Raw genomic sequence first — 23,206 nt, 5'->3', positions numbered from 1 at the left:
AATCAACCTTCACTCAAAGTGTAACTCTTCCATAAGTTCAGTAACATCATTCTGTTGGTTTAGGTCTTGCAATTTTTATTTTTAGCAAATATCCACAAATTTTCTTTCTGGTTAAAAAAAGGGTAAACTTATGTAAAACTCTGCTGCACAACTACATATTCAGTCCTCCAGACATTTGGAATTATTTTCTACTTGTTTTCCTCTTAGAATGCCTTCCCAGACATAAAAAAGATTAAACAGAAGTTATCAGAAAACCTACATGGAAAAATATATTAAACCAGATTAAATTTACATCTGTTTGCCTTCCGTTGATTTTTACTGGTTTTACCAGTGTAGCCTTTACAGGGGATTAAATAAAGGAAGATATACAATACATTCTTGGAACCAGAGTTTGTGTGCTGTTTGAGCGGTATAAATGGCAGCACTAGCGAAGGATGTGCAATGCTGGTTCAGTAATTCACAGAAGAAATTTGTCAACCCATTCAGGAAAAGAGCCATGAGAGATCTCTGGACAGTGTCCAGCCACCATGACTTCAGCTTTCAGCACATATAGCTGTGTTACAGCTATTTCAACAGATAATTTTGAACCATGGTCCTTGACTAAGTGATTCCAGTCATCACAGGGGGAGACCTATCAGCCAGACAGTCCCAAGATCTATATTACCAAGTACATTAATCAGATACCTTGCAATACTTTATATTGCTGAACATACAGGAGGTCTGCTCAAATGACAAATACAGAACAATAAAAATAGTCACATAGGCCATTCATTTGTCTGGCTTTTTATGCCTTTGCAAGCCAAGAACCTCCTTCTCTGCACTCTTTTACGCTGCTCTGACTCAGGAAAGAAGACCTTTAAGTCAGTCCTAGTCTTGTCCAGATAGGAATGCAGAAAAACACCATACATGCAAGTAGGTGGTTAGCAGTAACAACACGGGACTGGTTACTCCATCCAAGATTTCCTGAGTGAAATACCAGTCCAGCAAAACTCTCCAAGATAACTTTGGGGATGGTGGGCTACAAATCACACTCACATACAACAAAAGATGAGGAGCGTTATCTTTTCAATTTCGAAAATGCCAACGCTGCTTTCAGGTTCAGTAAGAATGGGTTACTTAACAGTGGCTTTTCAACAGCATCCTGACTTGGACAGCCTACATCAATTCTCGATCTCACCCAGGCCATCTCACCAGTTGTCTCTAGAGAGACAACTAAATGTGGTGGCACATAGCACTGCCAGCCAGTTTAGAATGTGGTTGAGACGAAGGATCCTGATACTGAGGGCTCCATAAGGAAGAAACAAGAAAGCTAGCAAAAGTAACATTCAAAATACATTCTCCTGAAAAAAAAAAATCTGATTGCAGAATGGTTTGGGTTAGAAGGTACCTTAAAGATCCTCTAAATTCCAAACCCCCTGCCATGGGCAGGAACACCTTCCACTAGACCAGGTTGCTGAAAGTTCCATCCAACCTGGCCTTGAACAACATCCACAGCCTCTCTGTGCAACCTGTTTCAGTGCCTCACCACCCTCACAGTGAATATTTTTTCCCCTAATATCTAATCTAAATCTTCCTTCTGTCAGCTTAAAACCATTCCCCTTTGTCCTACCTCTACATGCCCCTGTAATCTTTGACATACTTGTCTTTGAATTGTCCTTGATGCCCTTTAAATTTGAAAAACACGGTTTTATCCATTTATTTACAATTACGTGTGCTAGAGTATATAAATAACTAGCCTAAACTTCTAAGCTATTACTGATTTGCTTTGAGAACCAGTAAAACACAGGAGATTTCACAGCAATACAAAACAAGGTCCATGTCCTTTCACAGCAGTGAAGGAGTGGGAAATTACTTAAGAAATTGTAAGACAATGTAATTCTGATGCTTAGAAAGATTTGGATATGCTACTGGTGAAGAGAAGAGGGGCAAAAATCAATTTAAGTTAGAGGAGACAGACAACAGTCAGGAAGCCACATCAAACCAACATAACATTCTCTCTTGGATAAATGTCTTAGTGAAGCAGCAGGTGTAGTTTACACAAGTGACACTTCTGACACTGTTCAGCACAATCTGGAGAATGTACATCCAAAATAATCAGTGTATATCAGGATAACTATTAGAAAATTTGCTTTCAGAGAACTAAGGCAGTGTCTCAGTATAAAAAAAAAAAAGCATTTCAGGTTGGTTCATCTAGAACTTGTCCTGCAGCAAGTTTTGCTTAGTACTTTCATTATTAATTTGGGTGATCAAACAGAGGCCCCCTTGAAGGATCCAAAAATACTAACAAAGCGAGGGGCAAGAGTTGCAAGGAGTATGGAGGAGAGGATCCAGATGAGCATGGGAAGTCAGGGATACTAAAGCTGAAATGATCAAAGCCTCTGCAAGTGAAAGCAAAGAAAATGCAGGAAGTCTGAAAAGAAATAATTAAAACAATAGAAAAAATCACAAAACAAAACATCACACATAGAGAATTAGCCATCTAAAGAGCAATAAAACAGAAAAGAACTTGGGGGGAGCTGTACTGGATCACAGAGCAAGTAAACATTATAAACCCAATGCTGTTCCCAAAAGCCAAATATCAGTCTGGAATGTGTTAAGACTGAGGCACAAGAAATTGAAGTATTTCAAGTCTACTCAACACCATTGTCCTTGCTTTGAAATACCATTTAGATCTTTCTTACATATTCTAAAGAATAGATCCTAAAAGCTGGTTCTAAGGTTACTAAAACAGATTGACAGCAACTGAAATTAAAACCTCATGTTCTTTCTAAAGTTGTGTATATTTGTATTTCCAAGAGATATTAACAGTAAATAAATATGGTCTTCATGTATAAACTCATTTTTGTGTGTTACTTTAAGTGACAGTATACATGAATAAATTTCTCTTGCCCTTGACCTCCCTTCCTCTAATACAAGAGTTCCTTCCAAGTTCAGTCTCCTCTTTTCTTGGTCTTGCAAAAATAACATGAAATACTTGAAAAAGAATTAATTGATGCATTTACCAAAAAAAGATACACACACTACTGATGATAGTGTGTGACAGATATGATACCCATAACAATTCTACTGCTTTTTCACATTTGGCAATTCATCCTAAGCAGTCACAGTTCTAAACCACGTTTCAATGTCAGGGGCTTTTTCCTTACGGAAGTAGTTACATTCTGATTCCAGCTCATGTCATACTTATATTAAAACAATTTCGACTTGACAGAATTGTCTATGCACACTGATTTTAAGTCTTATCATGCATGTATTTTAGCTCATTTTTTTCATCTTTCCTGTGAAACAGCAGTAATATTCCAAACCATACTTCACCAAATCCGACATGTATTGACAGCAGTACAGACAGACGCTGAGCATCTATCAGAGCTGAAGTGTCAACAGCACATACCAAAGTATGACACCACCTTTCAGCCTTTTAAGGAATTCAGACTTTCACCAACTCCTGTTTAGATTTTACACCACCATGCCTCCAATTCCTCCATCAACATTCCTTTCTGCTAGAAATTTAATACTAATACATTACTCATACAGACAGTAGTTTCTATGAACCAGTAGATCGAAACGAAGTCCAAACATGCACACTTGTAATGGCTATAAAACTAGAAATGGACAGCATTCCCCTTTTCCTTAAAAAAAAGTATGCATATTTACCAGTTCAGAGATCTAAAAGCCAGAGTCACATGAAAAAAGTTTGAAAAACCCAAGACTCTTCATATATCATGTGAAAATATTCGCTATATCATGTGAAAATATCTGCTGAAGGAGAGAACAAGACTTTGATTACATCTCCAGGTCTACTCTAAATCATCTGTGAAAACAGATCATGAAGTCTGGGTCTAACAGACACGCACGAGAAGGAATGCAAACCTCCTCCATCTACAGGAAGAACCCTTACAGTACTGCAAGAGGAAAGAAGGTAACCGTAGTATATATACAGAAAGGGGTATTTCTCTGGTACTACAGACAAAATGCACTGTTTGCAGATACTCCAGCATCCACTTGCAAAAACACAACTCAAAACATCCCTATTAGCTATTTGGTGTGTAGAATAAATTTTTATAAAGCTTTAAAGACAAACCTTCACATCTCTTTTGCCTTACATTTGCAATAACAGAGAAAACATCAAGAATCTGGCATACAGATTATAGAAAAACATAAAACACCACAAAACAATTTACTGCCACAAGTTATCACATCAACCTGAACAGGGAGGCAGCATTACACCTGAAGGGAGATAAATGCTACCAAAAATAGGGAATAGCAACGATGGTATTCACTATTTTACCTTACAGAAGTCTGGTCTCTGCCCTAACATAGAATTTCCATCAGAAGACAATTCTGAAAGTATCTACCACCTACATTTTGTTATTGTTTGGAAACTTGAGACTGAACAAACTGTGCTGAGCTCATAATGATCACAACACCAACCTTATTCACCAACCACCAATTCCCAGGTACAATAAAGAAATTTGTGAAGCCTCAATGCCTTTAAAAGGCAAAAACAAACAAACAAAAAAAAACCCAAACAAAAAACAACCCACTCTGTACGGAGAAGTCAACAATTTAAATTGACAGTAGTATTATTTACCTGTGGGAAATCAGCAGTGTAACTTCAAGCCCATGGCTCCTGGTCCAATATTTTCATTTTTAGACAACAATTTTTCTACACATCAGGTAAATCTTTACGTGTCCAACCTCTTAACCACAAAGCACAAATAAAGAAAAAAGAAATAAAATCACATTAGAGAGCTGTCTAAACACCTGTTGAAGTCCAAGAAAGAAATCCTACATTCCTGTAAAGGATTTCAGTCTTGAAAAGGTTAGCCAGAGGCCTCTCAGTACCATCAGTAAAACTGCCTAGCTCTGAGGTTTGTTTTTTGAGTTGGGGACAGGGATAGTTAAGCTCCTTTTTCAAAGTATTTTGTCTAAATAAAGATGCTTTTACATAAGTTCCCATTCCAACAAATAAAAGCTAGTTCATTACCTGCCAGTATAGCAGCATAAGGGTTTATATATAAACTATGAAATATTGGTCTATGTGTTACATTTTGTATTAATTGTACTGTTACAAGAAAAGTCAACAACGCTGAGGTTTCTCCTCTTCTTGACTGCCACAGATGTATCACTACCCTGTATATTCTTATCAAGATAATTCATACACACATAGCAAAAACCCTAACACTAATAAAAAGGACTTGAGAAATTAATTACTAAATCTAGTAGATAATACGAAGTACCTTCTCTGACTAACATAGAACTTACAGCACTATCTTACACTCAGGGTCATCTTTGTTTCACATAAACTCACAGCATTGGAGATAGGAGATTCTCAGCTGCTCAAAACAGGAGCAAGACTTCTCAAAACACCACGTTCTTGTGTAACATGAAATATATTTTACACAAAATATAATCTGTGCTCTCTACTTTAATATACTTTCATTTTAGTACTACAAAACTGAAAATAAACCAAACAAAAAGATAACCAATGTACATATGTATGTTCCTCTTCCACAGAGCACAAAAGCATTTTGACATGGCTGTTTCTGGTTTTAGCTAATACTTACTATTGAAACACTTCAATACAGTTTTGCAATTTCTTGTCAGATGTACCTACTGTATAAACACTGTTTTTCAAATGCCAGATCTGAAATTGCAGGTCTGCTCATTTACACTAAAAATAAACTAATACTCTAAGCACAAAGTTAAAAAGTAAAAAAAGCAAGCAAAAACAGATTAAGATAAAAACTGTAGTTCATGCCTCCACAGATCAACTGAAATAAAAAGCATGGAAGAAAGGTATTTTTAAACTTACATCAACCATTATTAGAATGATCCTGAGCTGCACTGACAATCAAAATGCCAAGCAAGAAGTACTGTTTCAAAAATTCGCTGGTCACTTTAGAACTAGAACATACTTACTGCACAGGGATTAACCTAGAAATTTATTTTTTTTAATAGGTAGAACTGTATTTGCAATTGGGATGACAGAACAAGCAGCAGGCTCTGTAAGGCTCGGAGCTGCAGCACCAAACCCAAACCTCAGCCTCAAGAGTTTGCTCTACTTGAGAAAAGGAAGAGAAAGGTGTCAGTTCTCCACAGCTTACCAAAGGACAAGGAAGAAAATGTCTCATTTTTGCCATAATAGAATTATGCTCCCCCCTCAAAAAAAGCCTGTCAGGAAAGAACAAAACCAGTAACTGTGGCCCCCTTTGGTTGTAACGTGCTAGGCAGCTCTTGTAGCACCTAAAAATTTTGTCTAATGGTCATACTTGTTGACACCTTTCAAAGCAGAATTTCGAAGTATGTATTAATACATTTTAGCAATTTCACACACACACAGAGTAAAACTCTAAGGGTCTCTAAAGGTTTCTTATATCGATTTGCTTCAGAAATGACTCATTTAAGGGAAAGGCTAAATCTCCATTTTCATTTAATAGCCAGAATTAGAAAATCGCTTAAATCCCGATTATATAAAAATGTCAGAAGGTCAGCCACAATCCTCTTTGCACCGTAGATGAACAATTCCAGAAGCGTCCTTAGAGCACCCAGGCTATTTTGTTCGTTGGCTGAACAAAGTATGGGCAGAAAGTATGTAACTGCATAACTATCCTACACTAATGAAGAGCCATATTATTTGGTGAACATGGAGTAACAGTAAAAATGGTAATAAAAATGCAGCAGAAATACCTTTAGACATGTCAGTAGAGGCTTTATTAATCTGGGGTAAGCATAGAAATGTTTAAACCCTAGCCATGCAATCTTCCAAACCCTAGAAAATTTCACATGCTGCAATGATTCACAGCTCTGAAGCACCCACTGTTACTGTTAGGTGACTGTACCAAGCAGATAATCAAATATGATAAGCAGACCCATTACCAATACTACCTGACATTTCTTAATTCTTTGCAGAGTTATTTACACTGAAGATTATAAACTGATGGATACCAACACCCGCATACTTAAAAGATCAAAGCAAAAGCTCACACCACCACCCACCTATTGACAGCAGTAAGAATTATTCTGTAGAGAACACCAGTCCTTTATCTTATCAATGTATAAAAATTCTGTCTTCTGTACCAAAGCAACCCTGCTCATTCCAATTAAAAAAAAAAAAAAAAAAAAAAAAAAAGCTGCTGCAGAATTAGAAATGATAGGAGAATGGCAACAACGAGAAAAAGGTACTGGATTTCCTCATTCAGAGTCCTGATCTGAAAGATACCAGACATTAAGTAAGTCTACAGCTACCAACCTATCTTATATTCCTCTATTTACATCTGTTAGAGGTAGCATCACAAAGATAGAGGGAACTTTGATTTGACAAAATGCAGTAAGCTAACTGTAAAATTAGATTTCAGGATGAAAGACAACAGTTAAGTGTTTAATGTATGAGAAAATGCATCCAACTTGTCCAAATATTTAACTAGCTCTTTTGAATATCTTTCCAGTATCTATAAAGATGGCTGTAAGCCTCGACATTCCTTTCTACATCCAAACCATTTTAATAAAAGCAAAGCTAAAGAACCCAGACCAGCCCTTACTAATAAATGAAAAACAACTGTTTTGCAGAATAATCCAAGAGAGAGTACTTAGCCCACAATTTAATACCACAGCAAAAATATTTAACAGTCGCTGCCTTTACCTGCTCTTCTCTCAAGTTTTCAATCTTACTAAATCTAACTCTGCTTCTCTTCTATAGGCAAGAACAGATACAAGGAGCCAAAATTTACACGGAGCACATGTCTTACCCCTTTCACCACCACCACCACCCCCCCCCCCCCCCCCCCCCCCCCCCGCCACAGCCAAGCATGTAAATATTTAAAGCATGCTGTAAACCTCTAATTCTAAATTAATCCTAGCTGGGATGGCTCTCAGGCCCCAGACATTTCACAGCTCATCCTCTTTCCAAACAATTTCCTCCCAATGCCACTTGTTTCCAGAGAAGAGGAGCTGAGGCCTCTGATACTGCTTCACAAAGAAAGGTGCACTGGTTGTCAACCTGAACCTTTCTCCTAAGCAAGGCTCTGCAAAAAGCTCTAGCACAGGTAACTAGAGGAGAGGAAGAGAGGTATAAAAAGAGAAAGCTATGCTGAAGAAAACAGAACTTTAATAAGAAATCTTGTTCCTTCCCTTCTATCTCTACTGGAGATGGACAGGCACGGGAAACACTACAGCTCAAACACATGAAGACATTCAAGTTATTTCAGTAAAAATATCACACATAAAGCCAAAGCTGAGTTTTCAACTACCCCGATAAGTTAAAAAATTGTTTTAACTTCCGCAAATTACAAACTTCCTTTGTTTTTTTAAAAAAAAATCAAAACAAAACAAAAAAAAAAGAGATCTCAGTGGTATCAACAGTCAACATAATAAATAGCATTGCTTTGAGGTACTGAAGAACTGTATATCAGTACCAAGTCTTGATATATGGAATATATGGAATGAACTAGTGACTGATGACATTCATCTAACAGCACATGCAAGGCAAAAAAAACTAAAGAGGCCAACACGCTAAAAAACTCATACAAATTAACAGGAAGCACTACTTACTAACTATACTACTGCTACAAAGAAGACTGAAACTTCCTTTTTACAAGGAGTCATGTGGAAAATACAAGGGTAATGGGTGCAAGTTATTCCTGGAGATTTCAATTGGACACAAGAGGAAAATTTTTCACAGTGAGAACAATCAGACACTGGAATAATTTCCCCAGGGAAGTGGTGGATTTCCCAACTTTGGACACTTTTAAGACTGAGCTGGACAGGGTGCTGGGACATCTTGTCTAAACCATGCTTTTGCTAAGAAAGGCTGGACCAGACAATCCTTGAGGTCCCTTCCAACCTGGTAAGTCTATGACTCTGTGACAATGCAAAAGCTATGCAGCACCATTCACAGGATGATGTTCATATACTTTTATGTTATGTTATATACATAAAAAGACATGACTAATGCCTCATGCTGACAAGATCTGTAAAGCTAGCATCACACTCTCTAGTTGATGCTGATCTTTATCTTTCATCAAGTAGAGCAGAGTCAAGTTGTGGTTTTGCATTATGCATAAGCAGTGAGTAAATTAGACTGAAAAGGAAGCTGATCTCCTCTGATCTCAGGTGGAAAGTATGAACTCTGATCTCCACAGGTGACACCTCTGTGCATTACTCCAACTCATGAGTTTGCTTACTTGAATCTGTGTATGCAACAGAGAACTCAGAACACACAGTTGTGGCTAATCTCACGCAATCCACTAACATTTAAACAAGAGAGATATCAAATAAGAGAGCAAAGCAGTTACATTTGTTTGGCACAGAAAACTGCAATTATTTCTTGATCTCACAGTTCAAGAAGGATGCTGAAGAACCAGAGAAAAGAAATTAATATCCCTACAGAAAGAACACAGAGCAAGAGAAGGAGGGAATTCGATCTTTCATCAAGCAGAAATACAAAAGAACCACCAATTACTAGAAATTATACCTAAACAAATTCAGGCTAGAGATGAGGCTTCTTTTGCTTTCAGAGAGATTGAATCATTTAATAATTGCTCATTCTCAAATTCACAGAGATGTTCTCATTGAAACTGGATGCTTCCAAATAAATGCTGTATTTCACCTTGTTCTATCTGAAGCAGATAACTTTAGGAATTCTAATGGTCAATACAGTTGTAGTAGTAGCAGTTGCATATGTTCTCAAAACACATTATAAAGGAACCAAGCATTTTCCATCTGCAGGTAAAAAAACAAAGATAAATAACACTATGTCAACAATAGCACATGAATGAAGTTCAGTTTCTAATTCCACTTCTGCAACTCTGTGGTCCCCTTATGATTTTGGGTTCTGGGAGGGTTGTTGTTTGGGTTTTCTTGGAGAAGAGAGGTAGTCTGGTTTTTGTTGGTTTGTTTTGGGGTTTTGTTCTTTTCAGGTTTTGGTTGGGTTTGTTTTGGTTTGGTTTTTTCTGTCCATGAACTTACTTTTAGTTCCAATTCACAGATTCTCCTTCTTTTCTGTGTCTCAGATTTAATTGCCAATTTTTGGTACTAACCTGCAATGCCTTTTAAATGCTGAAATATGTTGCTATTGAAGTTTAAGCAGTACAACAGCACACTATACTTTAGGAATACACAAGCTAAGCCATGGAGAAAATCAAAATACCAGGGCTGCTCATTCTTCACCAGCCAGTCCCACAAAGTGTTAATATAGCAGGATCAACTACAGAAAACGTCACATTAATCAGTGTGCATTCGTAATTATGCATAGCACTAGGTCCATGATTACTAGTTCTAAGTTATACTACATTCCACATTTTAAAGGCAAAACTAGGAAAAAATCATACACACAACAATATACGCACCTAAACTACCAACAGCTCTCTGCTTTTGTACAAGCTACAGAACTCATAATATTGAGTTTTACAAAATCTACTCTATTTCCAGGGCAAAGGACTGCAGCGATTAAGCACCCAGACTCCTTGCCAGTCTCCAGCAGGCTATGCTAAAATCCATGCTGCTAAATCCTTGCAATCTTTTCTAATCCAGGCTAGCTAGATTAAAGCCTACTTGGGTGTGCCTAACCATTCTGAAATCAGGAAGTGCGCAGGCACAGTCTATGTGCCCTCATTCTTGGCCTGTGTAGTCAACAGGTGCCTGTAACAGCAAAGAGCATGGATCATTACAATCCATACCACTAAATCTTCAGTCATTCTAAGACTAGGAAAATAGCCTAAGACCCTTGCGAGTTTATGGGTACTCAAGAATTAATGGAATCCAGGCTTTTCTCTTTTCACTCACTCATATATGATTTAAAGAATTGTATATTCAGAAGTCTCACTAACCAGGAACTGAAGATGAGACTTTTCTCCTGAAAATCCATTTCCTATTATAATGGACATATTTAGTTATTAAGAACATTATCCAGGTTTTTTTGAATGGTCTAACTGCAATTCTCTAGAACTGCATTACATTAAATTACCTCCAACTATGACATGCTAATTTTTGCCAGTTTACTGCACTGTTTTAAACATAAAGGAAAGTTAAAATATACTAAGCACTTTTTATTTCTTTTCCATTTAATGACAATATTGTAGTAATTATTGAAATACCACTGTACAAAGACATCACAGAATCATAGAATAGTTGGGGGTTGGAAAGGACCTTAGGATCATCTAGGTCCAACCCCTCTGCCATGGGCAGGGACACCTCACACTAAACCATGCCACCCAAGGACTCATCCAACCTGGCCTTGGACACTGCCAGGGATGGAGCATCCACAACCTCCCTGGGCAACCCATTCCAGTCACTAACTTGGAAACATTCACGCAATAAGAGCATCTAATACCCTTATCCCCTCTTCTCTCAGGTACATGCATACAAATGAAGTACATACATGCACTCCTCAAGCAATACCCTTCCTTTACGAGAAGCCCAAGACTAAACACTAACTGCAGGGGTTTTTCCTAACTTTCTTCAGACTTCTCAGGGAAACAGCTTCAAGTACAGGCCTACACAATCCTAGCAACAGAAACCCTTTGTAGAAATCAAGTAAACCTTGGTTCAAGTTGTGGGGGAGGGAAGTAAACCTACAAAATATAAGAAAGCAACACAGCTTTGTACATCTCCTGGCCATGCAGAGAAAGGGTGGGTACCCCTACAGCTGCCATCTCCCATTACAGAGCACACAGCATTCTGTATTTAAGGACATCACCTGAAAGGGCAATGAATGATCATTGAGGCAAAACCTTTCCCACCCCAACCAGACCTTATTACCATGATAAATGAAGCCATAAAGATTCAACTTGTCAACAGGAAAAGAACAGTCAAGGTAAAACCAGCAGCTTTAAATGCTATCCTACAAAAAAAATAACTTAAGGTCAACATCAGCCACTTAGGCACAGTAAGAATACCTTCCTCCTCCCTCCCCCTGGTGCTCCTCTTTATTTTAAGCATAGGTCAAGTAGAAATAAGCTGTCTTGGCTTAAGTTCTATTTTATAATTTTCATTCTATCTATATTACCAAAAGAATGTGGGGAACCTAACAGAACAAAGTTTATGCTGCTGAGTCTTCCACATAAATATCTTTTTAATCAGATTTGGCATTTGAAACATAAGCAAATGTCAGCTTTATTGGAGCATGTTATTGTTTCTAAAAAGGCTACCTGTTAACACAGATATGGTTTACTAAAACGTTTTACTCCCAACTGTAAAACCTGCTGTTGAGTTTCAGTAAACAAGACTAGGTCTATAGGACCTCTAGCTTATGAGCTCAAACAACCAGAACAGTTACTAGTGAAACAAATTTTAAATACAGCTTTGTATAAATAGATTTGTTATGAGCTAGAATTTAATGATTTTAAATAGTCCACTGGGAAGCAATTTCCATTAGTGAACAAAAATTGCACGTGTAATAAAAAGGAACTTACCACCTTTACTAAGTACTTCAGTGGTATAACATGGTGACATCATCACTGCAAAATTAGTTTAATTACTGAGATATTCCTTATGGAAAACATACAACAAAAAAACCAAACTGCAGAATCCAAACGTAGCGGGGGGGGCAGAGAGGGGGAAGTATTCCCTTACTTTCCACCAGTAAGTTAAATTCACAGCTGAGAGACTGCTTTTACTTCATCACTCAAGAGAGCGCTTTTTCACTGTTCATGCCCCACTACACAGCATTTAGGATCAAAGTATGTCCCATGGGACCACAAACTTCGAAAACAAAACAAAACAGAAGTTCTGTATGGTGCGCTGGGAAAGAGATGGACACAGTATTTTCTCCTCTATCTGTAACTCTGAAAACTACATACCAAAGAAAATCACAATAATGACTGCATGTAAAAGTTGACACTGAAGTGCCAAGTAAAGTAACTAAAACAGCCTTTTCCAAGGGCTCCTCCAGATCCACAAAAAAAAAAAAACATGTTTATTTCCAATATATATGTGTCCTCTGAAGGAAAGGTTTTGTTGCTACAATAAATCAAACCTCAGGGGCTAAGCACTCCTCTACAAACACAACACAGCTTTGCTGACAGCATTTTAGAAAAACAGACTTAAATTGACACATTCGATACAGCATTGTCCTAAATGACTGCAACAACTACAGGGCAGGTTCTCTCAAACAAGAAACCTGTTTGTTTCTTTAGACATGGCACACTGATGAACTGATGTCACGAAGAAGGGTTTTTTCTTTAGTAGCTATGTTTATTACACTGCTTGTCACTTCCAGATTGGAGTTCCTTCGCGTATCCTGCACCTGTAACTTTCAACATCTGTTAATAAATAGATCATTAAAATCTATTAAATGGAGAAGGTTGTGTTTTCACAGCCTGGCTGCAACTCAGCATACACTGATTCAAGTTCAGATGTCAATGCTGCTCTCCCTACAGTCCCTAGTAAGTACTCGGGTCACCTCCCTTCAGGCAGCAGCACTACAGCTAGTGGCGTTAATTCAGGAAGCCCGTCTGCCTGAAAACAAATCCACCCCTACCCATCTTTGCAGGGCCAACACTACTGCTCCCCATTCCTCGTCCCTCTACCCAAAGCCACACGCTGCAGTTTTCCAACCTTTCTGATCCAGAGCATTACACATCTGCAAAAGACTTGCATTTGATACAAGGCAGAGGACAAGGCTGCACGGGGTGGACCTGCAGCATCTCGCAGTTGCAGCATCGTTTTTATGGTTTCACAAACTCCCTAAAAATATATTTCTCTGTAAAAAAATAGATCATGTACTAAAAGATAGTCCTTTTCAAGAACCAAGCATGCTCAGAATAATCATCCCTTCCCTACAACATGAGTTTAGTTTCACAAGTAGATTAAAAGAAACCACCTACAAGAACTACTGTGTTTTAGAAAATGTGACAAACAGGCATTCTGTCACAGCCTCAAGAGAGTCCAACCTGCTTTTACAAACACTTCTACAAATACCTAGTAGAAAGGGGGAAGGAAATATTCGTCTAGTCCCCTTGCATCTCCCTCCTGAGAAAATCTCCCACATACAGAGGATGCATTCAGCGACAGACTAGGATACAGTCTGGCACACGGCAGCAGCCAGCTTACCTGCTGGAGACCACCCCTTCCATCCTGTATGAAACACTGCATGCAATCAGCAGTCACAAAGCCAACACTGATTTTGTGGCAACTGGCACTACTCCAAAGGCTAACTGTCACACAGTACAGAAAGTGGAGCATGCACACTTACCTATCCAAATTCCTGAGAAAGCAAGCACATGCAGCTTTAGCAAAAACTCCTGGTGGCTGCCACAATCAGCTTCAGAGGAATCATGCCCTGGTGAAACCTAGAAGCAGAAAGACCATGGGTATGAACAACAGTTGAAAGGGAAACAAGCAGGTTAAATATTTTGAAAAATGGAAATGGTATTGTGGAAACTGTGCTAGTTAGAAGCCAGAAGCAACAAAGACTTATAAAACTTATAAGATGAACCTATTAAGTTTATGCAGCTAGCTTACTCATCTGAGAGTGCTTGCATGAGAAGTTTCTTAATATAACAATCCCAACCTTTCTTTTATCACCCTTTTTCAGAACCACATTATTTTCTTCTAGAAAACATTCTGGCAAACATCTGGTTACACCTGAAAAGGGACATTTCACAGTGCTGTGGATCACTTTTTTCTCACCTTTTTCAACATAAAGGCCAAACACTAAGGAAAGAGGGAGGTTATTTAAGTCACTAACTACACTCTAAGAAGTCCCCAAGTATAGCAAGGAAAAATGGCTCAAAGTTAGTCCTTCATATACATCAGGTCCTGTAATAAAATCTGTATTGTTTCAACATTAGCCTTAATATTTAACCTCTGTCTATTGCTACAAAAGATGATTGGAGCCTCTAAAATTAGACTGGGCAAACAGATGTAACCATGGAGATTCATACTGCAGTCCTGAGAACTCTGCAGGGGCACAAACTGGAGGTAGAGCACAGACAGACAGTGAATTTTTGTCCTCCTCTCCTCCCACCAAGCTCCATCATTAGAAGAGATGTGTGGTGAATCATACCAAAAAGATGGATTAAAATCCAACTCTAAATAAGGAGACTTGAGAAGACCTAGATCATTTCTCCAAATCTGATTTTCCCCAGTCCAGATCACTGCACAGCTACATAAGAATTTGTGCTGACAAAAGGCAGAGAAAGCACGAGGTCAGGGTAAGCAGTCAAGGACAGCTGCTTTCAGCTGCAATAAGCTGCATGTAAAACCATAGTACAAACTATTTATTTCGTTACAGTGATCTCTGAAATTTGACAGGTTGAATGAAACTGATTTTTAGTCACCCATTACTACTATCCCAATAGTATTTCCAGACAGAGTTGAACAAAGTTTGAATACTTGGTGGCAAGAACATTAATATCAACCAAAACTCTTTAAGAAGTGCCAGACATCATTACAACACAGCTCAAGAAAGTAATTATTATCTTACTTTAAGTAATTAAAAATAGAGCTTTCAGAGTTGTTTTATTTTTATTGCAAGTTAGGTTTAGGCTTATTGACAAGTTATTATGTGAAATTAAGACCCTAGAAAACTAAGAAGCATCATTATAGGAGCTGCAGTACATATCACATGCGGCAAAAGCAGTTTCCAAAGGTCAGAGAGAACTAAACTCATGTTTAAAACAAGGTAACATTCCAGGAAGAACTGCTTTTTAACTTTCATATTATCAACAAACTGAGCCTGTCTCTTTCAAGTAGAATCACATTCTAATCTTGGGGCAGGAAAGTTCAATTATCACTCAGTGTAATGAGCCAAGTAAAAGGTTTAAAATCTATCTGCTTGCAATTGCTACTGACATTTTGGCAAGTCATCTGGGCAGCAGGTAAATAAATCATTTCCTCAGGTGGAGGCCTTCTGCTCAAGAAAAGATTTCCTTGCTTTCCTTAGGGTGAAATTCTTCAGCTTTTCAAGCATTACTAAGATGCATCATAATTCCAGCCCAGAACTCTCCATTTTCTTTGGTGTTAAATTATAGACCTGCTGTGTAAAGACAACTTTTTTCTGCGTTGTTTTTTTTTTTTTTGGTAAAAGAGTGCCTGTGAAGCTCAATTGTGATTGGGAAGGCCGCCTACACAGCACAGAGGGTGAGAAAAAACACACTTGCAGAGCTGAAAAAACACTGGTGTAGGCGTAAAGAGGGAGGGAAGAACAAACTTTGTTCTACTGAAAAAGGCTATTTTCTTACCTTGCCCCTGAAAGAGCTAAAATATGTTCCTTGAAAAGAATTCAAAGGATTGTTTGCTAGGTTCCAGATGTCAGTATGCAGCACAAACAAAATGAGGAATCGTTGCAGACTCATCCCCCTGGCTTCAGAATCTGCCACCTACTCGAGGAATGTTTCACTTCCCCCACTTTTCTACTGCATCCTGCAACAGCTGTTCTCACAGAGCAGCAAGTCACCTGCACATCAGCAGTCCAAAGCCTTATGTAATTAACAGCATCAGGAAGTATTGAAATTGTAGCCAAAGCCTTTCCAAAACAAGAAGGGGAAAGAGAATACTCTCTAGAAATACTAACTTGTACTTACTCTCAGCAGAATCTAACAGTATTTCAAATGCTAAAAAAAAAAAAAAGAAAAAAAAAAAATAACTACAAGTACAGATGTTTCTTTCTCAGTTTCTTTCCCCCCTGGCCTACACAGCCTTCAGTCCATTCATCTTCCCAGAAAAGCAAGCAGGCCTTTGCAGGATGTCCTATTAACTAGTCTAGATTTTAAAAGGAAAGAAGGCATGAGCATCAGTGGAAAAAATCCTTCTCGGTTTTCTTTAGGAAGGCACCACCTCTATATGCTACACTTTCTAAACAAATTAGTCTACATGACATGTTCTCGTGCCATCACAAACCCATGAAAATATTTTTAATAGGTTGTCTTTCCCTTCCCAATAAAAACAAAAGGCTGTTGACGTATGTGCATTAGCTGATTATTACTGTAATTACTACCAGAGGAATGAAGACAGCCAGAACAAGTTTCACCAGTGAAGTTCACCAAATATGAGATGATACACTGCAGGAAAAAGAATAGGCTGCTCTCCTATGGCACTGGGCCAGCCCCACAACCTATTTGCAAAGCTTACCTCAAATGAGAGAGGACTCCAGCACCCCATTTCTTTGAGTGTTGAGGTGGGTATTTTCAAAGCCCTGCATCTAGCAACTGACTGTACCCACAGTACACTGCTGCAACAGAGAACAGCCTAGAGACCAGTACTCCTGACAGGCCATCTTCAACCAAAGCTTTCACAAGGCTTTAGCTTTCATCTCCAGTCAAACGAAGGCTGCCACTGAGGACACTGAATGCCAGAAACTGATAAGCAACATTACTACAAAGTAAACTTCATTTTTACACAGCTTTTCAACTATATGATTGTTGAGCACTAATGGCTATTATTCATACAGAAACACAGGTAGGACAGGGTTCTGCAAAGCACCAAGCCAGCTGACTTGCACAAATCTATATGGCAAGCAAAAGCAGCACATTCAGAAGTCACAGCTAAACTCTTAAAATTACTCTTAAAAAAACAAGATAGTTGCTCCTGAAACTGACTGAGGCACAAATTCTTCTGGATCAGAAAGGCATATAACGATGGAGTATCAAAGGGAGGTATAAAACTCATGAACAATAGAACCTCCAGAAAACAGAAAGAAGAATCTGAAACATTGAGTATAAAATGGAAAAAAACACAGAAGCAAGAAAAAAAGGTGATGTAGAAACAAGTATCAAAAAATAAAGGCACATAAAATGTAGCAAGAAATGAAATCCCTTATTTTAGGAAATTATAAATGAACATATATAGACTCCCACCAAACTTGGAAATTACAGCCATCTTGACTTCCAGCCTGGTGAATAGTGAAATACCATGTCTGAACCTTAATACAGCTTCTCTACATACTAATACACATATAATTCTAACAAACCAAAATCCTATGAAAATATTACACAACAAATGAATCACATACATAGAATTTGCATCCTAATAAAGCATACCCTTTCATGCTCGGTTTGTCAAGCTAAAGAACATTTGCTTCAAGAATCACAGACAGAATAATGTGATCTCGCATATCCTTCCATAAATTTCACTTTAAGGTAAAATGAAGTTTTATTTATCCTTAGCAAGAACAGAAGAGGTCAAGGTTAATAAGGCTGCCTTTTACCTCAGTATCTAAGATCTCCAGTCAGACTAAGGCTATTACACAAGAAAAAAACCCTAGAAGAGCATGGAGGGCTGTCAGGGGATTCTCTCCTGCTGCTGACAGCAAAATTCACAGAGAATATTTACCTTTCACTTTTCAGATACCAAGGCCTTCAGGAACTTCTCAAACACATCCTAACAAGGAATAAAGCTGAACTAGTAAAATCATCTTACCTGCTCGTATCTTCTTGTAAACCTGCAGTAAAGAGCCTTAAAACTGAGTTATACTTCCATTTTTGAATGAAGAGTCAGCTTAGGTTGGGGGGTGTCTGGGTTTTCATTTTCTCTGTTGCTTTTTTTCCCCTCTCATCAAGAGTAAACTAGAAGTCTGATTAAGATTTATAGCCTGATACAAATTCAAACACCTTTGACATCATAATTATAATAATATCAATCAAAATTAGTAACATTACATTTAATTCATTAACTACTCTACTGCCCTGTCTACAGGAGTCAATTACTGTAATTCTTGACATTTTTCTCAAAAGGGGTAATGGAACAAAATTTCATTTAAATTAATTCGACCTGAAAAGGCTTCTCCTGATGTTCAGATCATCATTTTTGTGCAGTACACCATAAATTTTCCTGGCTATTCACAAGCACCATGGCTTATACACTTCCACATTGAGGCCAGTTTTCCAGCCACACAATATATTACTGTAACAGTGTGTAAGTGGCTTCATGTTTACCCTTAATATAATTGCATGTCCTACAAGTGAAATATCTATACCAAGAAAATACTCTTAAATTGAAAGCGCTTCTAATCTATGAACTAAAGCTTTTGTCCAGTCCTGAAGTAAGTGAAGTGAAATATCAAGGAATTTACAGAGCATAACCATGAAAATGTGACCTTTGAAGATACCCCTGACAACAGTACGCACTCTAAAGTAAGGAATGCAAATACTTAAATTTGAAATGGAGAAAACCAACAACAAATGCAAACAGTCAATTTTTTCTTCCTTACATGAAGTAGTGACCCACCCTTTTTGCTGTGCAATATTCCCTCTTTAAAATCAGGTTCTCTCGTCAGATAAGTTATCCTATTGTTTTTGAGCCTGGCCTGCTTTCACAGCTAAGCTGTAAAAGAAAGAATTTTCCACTTTAAGAGTTACTGCTGCTGAGTGAAGAAAAAATATCTGCCTATGGCAGAAAATACCGGAAGAACATGGATAACAGGCAAATTCAGCAAAGAATTTGCAAATTCACAATTTGAAAGCTGACTACTTTTCCATTTTGCTTCCCCCACCTAATTTCAATCCATTTTTCTCCTGCTGAAAGAAATGAAAACCTGAGCCAGCATCTCATATGACTTCTATATTTGGAATTTTAAAGCTGTTTGCCAATAGAAACAGAGGAAGCACCATAGAGAATTTTTGTTAGGAAGCTTTCCACTGATAAGGGTTCAAAGTGCTTTGCAAATAAGGTAAAGATCATTAAGCCAAAAGGCAAATCAAGGAAAGAGAAAGAAAAGGAGTTGCTCAAGGTCATCCAGCAGCCAAATGGCAGTCAGAAATATTAGTCTTCCAAATTCTGCCACCCATGTCAAAGAAGCGCAATGACTACTCTTTATATGAAGGCTTTCATCAGAACTTTATATATATTTTCAGTTCCTCAGTGTAAACAACAATATGTTAGCTAGAGAAGCTGGATGTGCAAAACAGGAAGGCAGAGAACCACCTAAGAACGAATAAACTAAAAGCCGTGAAGCTCTGTTACTGAACGGCATGGCATCAGTGTCCATTAGAGTCTGGTTTCTCTACCCATTCAAGGACCTACATGTTCTTTGCTAGATTAAGATAAAACTTGAAAGGGTTCTTTGCCCGTTTCCCCAGTAAAGCTACAAAGTATTTTGTACTCCTATCAGTAGATAGCTCATTTATCCACATTTCAAGACATACTTTTCTATACACTATTGTTCACAGTTGTGATCTTGGTCGTGCAACTCCTCAGGAAATAAAAAAAGGCATTTTTCTGTCTCCTTAGATAGCATCAATATCCTTACAGCTTGTGTAAAAAAAGTTTGCAAAGGATTTATTGAAAACAGACAGTTATGTGGCTATTTGACCACATGTCTAAGAGCCCTGCATAACTCAAGCAATTTTACTCATCTGTTCTGCAATTTTCCCATTAATGAAAATAATATTTACTTCACAGAGGTCAGAATGATTAATTTGCATTAAGAGCCTGAATCTAAAACAGAGGGTAATTTGATAGATCTCTCAGGAGAGAGGGTGAAGGAAAAACAGGTTAAATTCCATACTCATTTTCAAATGAAAAAAAAAATAATAATTGAGTTGCAGAGAACCAGGCACTTCTGCTTTCTAGGAATATTAGCAAAATTATACAATTACACAATGCAGAAAATTCAATGCTTACATAATTTCTCAAACTACATGCCCAGCCATGACCAGCAGCAGACTCTTCAATGTCAGATTTTTATCTGAACAGACATGTTTTGGAATCCAATTTGAGTCTTGGTCATAACAAAGTTGCTGCAGTTTCACTGATTAAGTGAGATGTAAGAGTTTGAGCTCATTTATCTGTGAGAAAAAAAGGAAGAACACTATGAACATATTACTTTTAATAAACTCAAACGAAAAGAGAAATGTGTAAAAGTACTTCATGAATCCAGAGACTATTACTACAGCTAACTATTAAGGATTCATGGAAGTCTGCTCCCAGCTTCAACTGCTCAACTCAAGGACAGTAAAATTACCCAGCCCACACCAATGTGCTACTTAATTATTCAAAAGCTGTTCTTAAGGTGGTCTCACTGTTACAGAATCATTCATAGCCCGGCTGATCAGGTATAGCTGAGAATCTGGTCCACATATTCTTCTGTTAAAAATAAAGTGATTCTTTTATTTGTCTTATTTGTCAGTAAATATGAATTCACAAATATATACTTTGCCTGCTTTTGTTTAGTACAAGCAGCACTGTGAAATTAGGCTCCTTATGTAAGGTACTTTGGGTATTTGAAATAATTTCTGGAGTATGTTTGACAGAGAATAGAGTCTCAAGAAATACAATCATTGTTAAAGCAAGTATCTGATGCATTGACGGACAGTGTATTGTACAATATATACCAGGTAGGCACAGACTAAAACCAGATACATCACCTGTAGAAGTACCATGATCTGAAGGTAAATGACTATTCACAAGATGTAAGATTGAACCCAAGAAAGGTAAGGTGGCTTTTTTTGCTATTAATTTTGGCAGGGGAGGGGGCTAAAATAGCCTGTTTATTTCTCTGCAGCTGTTGCAGTTAAAGTACCTTGTAACAAACACCCTCAGATACAGAGAAAGTACACTGTTGAACAACTCATGGTTTTAATACCAAAAAAAAACTTGATACCCTTGTTTCTAAAGAAACTGTAATTCTAGGAAAGAAACTATAAATAAGAAAATTGTTAATATAGGAAATTAGATTATGAGGAAACAAACCAGCAAGATTATCCATTTTTAACAAAGTACATGAAACTCCATGTTTCCATGTTGCCATAAATTGAGATTCTACACTTCAGTAAGTATTCATTAGCAGAAACACAATCTACACAAAGAAAAGCAGAAAAAAGTTACTTAATATAACAACATAGCATAAAAGGTGACAACATAGGTTTGGTTGGGGGTTGTCTGTTTAGATGCAAAAAACTTATTTTACAAAATTATATTCTTCAAGCAGAGGTTCATGAATGTCAGCAACTGCAAACCTGCAGCACCAAGCCAATGCAATCAAACAGCAATTACAGACGTTGCAGAAGCTACAAATGTTAAATAACATAAAACTAAAAAGGAAGACATAACACTGACAATTAGAGACACCACTAAATACTTTCTTTTGTCCCCTTAGGCCACAGCCACAGAGGAGACATGAAACCTCTGCCCGTGGCAGCCCTCCTGCAGAAGGCAACCACAATGCTTTCAGCAGCTCAGCCATAGCAAAAACACCCAACTCACCCACCACACAGAAGCACCCACTGTCCACATCCATTTCTTAATCAAATGCATTCTGCATACTGGACATTGCCAGTAAAGAGGAGAAAATCCTCTAATCTTACACCAGGCTAAAAAGTTCAAATGTAACAGGGGAATTAGGAACAGAAGCACAAAACCAGTACCCATTGCAAGTAAATGTTTCTTTTTAAGCAATTTCACAATCTAAATAGCATCTTCTCCCTAGTCCATTTGAGTCATTGTCCATCAGTCAAGAATACACAGGAACAAGACAATTCTTCACCTGCCTCCTTGTATCCTTTAGGGCAGAACATGACTAAATAAATGCCTTGAGAAAAGCCTGTTACAATGATTCATTCAAATAAACATGCCAGCAAAGGTTTACATTCCACCAGTTGAATGTAAAAATAAGTAGTGACTATAAATCTTGAGGAGGAAAAAAAAAAAATCGTTGTATAGCTTTTCATAAAAATACTTGCCTGTTCATATCAGACAACTGAAATGTTGCACAGCCCAGTGAACTATCATAACAGGAGAGCTAGAAATCAGTACTATTAGGAAGAAGTTATGGACTCCACAAGACATGTCATTCCTTTGAGTACATAGATACAGGAACACGTCTTTGGCCAAGAACAATTTATTGCTTTACATTAAGTAAGAACAAACCCAGAGACAAGTAATCATTCTGAGATACTGTCCACATTATTCCTACCTGTAAAGCTTGGCTGCATGCCTGCAGTGAAACCCAACCAGCTTTACTTAATTTTTTCAATTTTTCGGTTTTGAGATTAACTTTAAAATGCACTGTCTTGAGAACACATGGACAAAGCTTCAAACTATTTCACAAGTAGGAAAATACTTTTCAGAAAAGACTCTTGGCTGTATTGTGGCTATGTGGATTACTCAGGAGCAGATAATCTTTTCCTTGCCCCATATATTTGCAGACCAATTTTCAAACTCTATATATAGAGTTGTTATATGATGCCACTGACAGTGTCTACAAAGAGCCTAAGGACAGGGCTTATATTACTTTTATCCAACTTCAACAATATGACAGCATCATTGCTCC

The 23,206-nt window shown here is 37.7% G+C and overlaps 1 protein-coding gene across 3 annotated transcripts in view; it reads right to left on the bottom strand.

Moving 5' to 3' along the window:
- The window catches only part of SIPA1L1 (signal induced proliferation associated 1 like 1), a 219,205-nt gene that overhangs the window by 134,573 nt on the left and 61,426 nt on the right, over positions 1-23,206 (bottom strand). For all 3 annotated transcript variants that reach the window (XM_034062574.1, XM_034062575.1, XM_031051950.2), the window contains one exon: positions 14,192-14,288. The gene's annotated coding sequence lies outside the window, so the exon portion shown is untranslated. The remainder of the gene's footprint in view (positions 1-14,191; positions 14,289-23,206) is intronic.

This window comes from Melopsittacus undulatus, chromosome 4 (genome assembly GCF_012275295.1).
Source record: "Melopsittacus undulatus isolate bMelUnd1 chromosome 4, bMelUnd1.mat.Z, whole genome shotgun sequence".
NCBI classification, from domain to species: Eukaryota; Metazoa; Chordata; class Aves; order Psittaciformes; family Psittaculidae; genus Melopsittacus; species Melopsittacus undulatus.
This window is presented reverse-complemented; position numbering and strand designations above follow the sequence as displayed.